Consider the following 4,477-nt stretch of genomic DNA (forward strand, 5'->3'; position numbering starts at 1 on the left):
TCCTTGCCCTTCCTTTCCCTTCCCTGCCCTTCCCTTCCCTTCCCTTCCCTTCCCTTCCCTTCCCTTCCCTTCTCTTCTCTTCTCTTCTCTTCTCTTCTCTTCTCTTCTCTTCTCTTCTCTTCTCTTCTCTTCTCTTCTCTTCTCATTTTCACAGTAGAAACTTATAGAAACTGCAACTCCACTGAAGACATATTTATCTGTCTTAAGATACGTAAAAATATGTTCAACAGTGACTTGGAATTATCAAACAAATATAAATCTACTGGGAATACTGACATATATGAACTTTTCTGAATAACAACTGGTGAAACAATTTACTGTTACTGCTCTCAGGCAGAGAATTGAACAAATTAATGATGGTACTTTTAACTAGTGCAATTATAAGTAAATGGGCTTAGAGAAGTAGAACTAAAAAGCCAGGTTTCAGGCAATGAGCTAGCATTGGAAGATTTATACAAGCTTTTTAAAAATATAGTTATCTAATGTGTGGTGAATGGTGAGAGAAAGAAGTAGCAAGAGAAGAAAAAATCAAAAGGAAAGAGAAAATTTCTCCTCTGAAACACTGGATGGACAGGATAGGTAATACATTTCATGCAGAAAAGAAGCCATCCTGGGAAACTTATGTTTTGATTCTTTCCAGGGTGGAGAAATCATCATCCAAAAGTCTAAATCAGACTTTTTTGTTGAAGCATTATTTATAGTTTTTGGCTCAACAGAGCGTATTTCTATAGAGTGGAAAAAGTTTTCCGTTTAGGAAAATCTTAGGATTTTCCCCTTGAGAAACACAGAACACATGCCACTGACATTCATTTTAATTGTGTTTTCACATGGTCTGCTAGTCTTCATTTCAAATACTGTTCATTATATTCAACTATCAGACATCTGCGATGCTCATTCCTGGTGAATGAAATTCTCTGCACTTAAGAGATAAGCACAGAACAAAAATATTGGCACTAAATATAAAAAAAAAAATAAAGAAATCTTCTTTAAAATGCAAGAATTTGTAAGAATAAAATAGAACAAATGTGAAACTCAGACTGCTTGTGTGTTGTGAAAGAAGTTCCCACAACAGTGGACATCAAATGATTCCACATTATTCTTAGCTAGATAAATTGTTCTCCTCTTAATGAGTCAACTGGAGTTGAGTCAACAGAACTGCCCATACAAGGAAAAGGGATTTGGCCCCATTCAAAATTTCATTTTACTTTAGTGGAGTGGACTGCAACTGGACACGATATTAGTATTTTTAACAAATGTTGACCATACAGCCATGTTTCCTATTCAGATATATTTATATCCTTGTATATTGTTAGGCTAAATGCTGTCTTTTTGTGTTTGAAGTCTTCATGCAATGACACAACAAAATGCTAACATATAAATGGTTTTGATGGATGACTCTAGTTTGCAGGCAATGCAGTACTGTGACAGAGCAACATCACTTAAAACAGAAACTTTATAATAAGGCCAATGATACTAGCCCCTCCGGCTCCAGGTTTAAAATGCAAGTTAAATCAAAGTAGTATGGATCTGCCCTGCCTGAATTAGGTCTCTGCTTGGTTTATGGGACTTAATTATTATTTTTGTTTATTTGCATGTGATGGCCTGTAGGAAACTAGGGTCCTATTTGTGGTAGGTGCTATATGAACAGGAACAAGAAGGAAGTCCTTGACCTGAAGGGTTTTTAAGTAAACAGAAGACAGAGAAACAAAAGAGCAAGGAGATATTGAGGCAATTCTGGTTAGAATGCTAGGCTGTAATCATAGTCCAGTGGCTGCCTAAGTATTGTCTAGTTGTTTTGATTTTTCTTTTTAATTCATATTTGAAGGTCATCACAACAAAATACTCTATAAGAAGAGGTAGCACTGCAATGGAGGGACAGCTTAAGACTAATCATGGGGCAGCTTCTTTTGAGGTCAAATGTGTGGGAGAGGAATAGCATTGTGGACGCAGCAGAGACAGGAACAGAGCTTTCCATTCTAATTGGGAGCTGAAAAACACATTTACGAAGGCCCTTTGAAAACAAAGATGGGGAGAAATAGATAAGCTATACTGGAGTTTAGAAGGTAGCAACACGTTATAACCCTGGAGTAAGAGGATATTCTTTTTTTTTCATGAGTTTTTTGGGTTGTGTAGAAGGGAGGAGATTGCTTTATGATGAAAATATGCTATACAAACAGAGCCAATCTGCAGAATGGGCAAGTTTGTGCTTGTATCTGTTGGCATAAACCACAGCTCCAAAGAAAGGGAACTTAGAAAAGTATTTCCTGACTTGAGGTGCCTTTCTGAGCAGTGATAATGATAGAGGATGTAGGAAGACAGAATTCACATGAAGGCTTTTAATTAAAACCAAATGCGTATTTATAATTATTTCCTGAACTTCATGGCAACCTATAATTTTCTTTTTTTCGTCAGTGAAATAAAGGAAAAGATGGATTTTGCTTTCTAATTTGACTAAATAATTTGCACCCTTACTCTAATTTACCAGTGTTGTTTTACTGATAGAAAATATGCACTTTGTAATTTGAATGGGTGGTGGTATGTTTTATCCTTACACTGGTTTTATACAAAGGAAGAGGCTGGGTATTCATTTTGGGAACACTTCTAATCTCACTCAGTTTACATTTGATTTTATCTGTAACCTGTCTCTTTCTACTCTATATTTTTTCAGAGATGTAAACGAGACAACAGATTTTTTTAAATCACTTAGTGCCTTTTTCTTCCTGTTGACATCGAGTACCATGCAGGGCTGAGTCCCAGGAAGAAGAGTGCCATCTTGTAGTCAGCTGAACTAGCAAGTAGAATTTTGATAGGATTATAGAAGTAGTCTTTTGGGCTGAACCCACCTGTTTTGTGAAGAAGGGCGCTCTGCTCCAACGCCTTCCAGCTTGGAGTCAGTCGTAGCTCAGGGTGCTATCTACTGAAATGGCAATATATGCCAAGGCACAAATATATGTCACATCTGCTAGTGTAAAGGCTTCTGAAAAGGTCTTCCATGTAGATGTTAACCAGACCAAATGCTACTAAAACAATTACTTGTGACATGGTCATTGTCGTGGGTCATGGGGCTGTGGTCAAAACAGTTTGAAACACTGTGATGGCAAAAGAGAGGAAAAAAAAAAATCTGTAGTACAAACCATGGTTTTTATCCAATTTCTCCCCCGCCCCCAAAGTCCCCAAACCAGCTCTTCCCCAGTAATGTAAAGTTTTAAAGAAGTGAGCAGATGTAAGGACTTGACGTCACCTCAGTTGAATGAAATGAAATAGAAGGTCTGTCTTTATGTAATGAAATCAAGGCTGACAGCAATAGGAAGCAAATTATTGAATAATAAGGTCACAGTTTGTGCTGGGGAGCATTCATACTTTGTGCAGAAGCTTCTCTCCTTCCTTTGGCAGTATAAAGAATTCCGTTACACCTTGGTGTCCAGGGAGTTTCTTATTGTGTGTTAGAAGAAATGGTAAACATAAATTAACAGAGACAGTTTACTGAGTTTTATTTTCTACTCCATGATATGGGTGAAGACATAGTAAAAATCCTTTCTCTGAATTCAGAGAGGATATGAACATAAAGAGCCATTAGTTTTAGTTATTTAGTGATAAGACATTTTATCACAGTCCTGAGAAAGAGGACTCCAAGGCACATTTTGACTCAAATATTCTCTGAAGAAAAAGCTTGCTAGGATGCCAAGACGGTGCTCTTGCTCCAGACATTTTCATGGCGTAGCCAATTGCACTGTTGATTGCCAGCAAACTCACAAGTTGCTGCATGGGGGTGTAGCTTTTAGCCGCAGTTCCCCAAACAACTGCTGAAGGTGTTGAGGGGGCTATGAAGTACCCGTCAGGACCTACACATCAGCCGTAAAGGGTATTTGGGATCACAGCTCCATTTCTCAGCATTCCCTTCAGCAACTACGTTATATTTAGCCATAACCTAGCCCTTGGTATGTATTTAGACACCAGGTCATACCCATACACATTTATATTTGTATATGTGTGTGTATATATCTACATGTGTGGATAAGGAGTTTTGTCACCAGATAGAGACATCTAAGTTACAGTTCTTCTTGCTCTAAGCTCATTGTATAGCTAACAGGGAAAAATAAGCACTCAGAGGGTGATTTAATCCTTGAAACATTTTTCTCAGAGTATATTTGGCCTTTTAAAACTGACCTTTTCTTGTAGAAAATTTCACTTTGTATCACCTTCTGCAACAATTTTTTTTTTTAATAAAAGAATTCCTGACCAGAGTCTACTTCTATTCATTTATTTTACTTTGCTGTAGGGTGATATTTCCATTCTCTGCAATTCTTCCTGCTTTCATTGTAATGGTTATGAAATTATCAATTCTGCAAAGGTTTATATGTAATCATATATTATGAGACAGTTTCCCAAAAAGCGGTATAGAGCAGCAGCTTCCAACTATTGATGTGGAAACGTTTACTTTATTTAAGAGTTTAATACTTCTGCACAGGCCATTGGG

At 37.3% G+C, this 4,477-nt stretch overlaps 1 protein-coding gene across 1 annotated transcript in view; it reads left to right on the forward strand.

The window, feature by feature from the left end:
- The window catches only part of NMBR (neuromedin B receptor), an 18,195-nt gene that overhangs the window by 10,059 nt on the left and 3,659 nt on the right, over positions 1-4,477 (forward strand). The gene's annotated exons all lie outside the window — the stretch shown is intronic.

Source organism: Cariama cristata, unplaced genomic scaffold, assembly GCF_000690535.1.
Source record: "Cariama cristata isolate BGI_N322 unplaced genomic scaffold, ASM69053v1 scaffold9777, whole genome shotgun sequence".
Classification (NCBI taxonomy): Eukaryota; Metazoa; Chordata; class Aves; order Cariamiformes; family Cariamidae; genus Cariama; species Cariama cristata.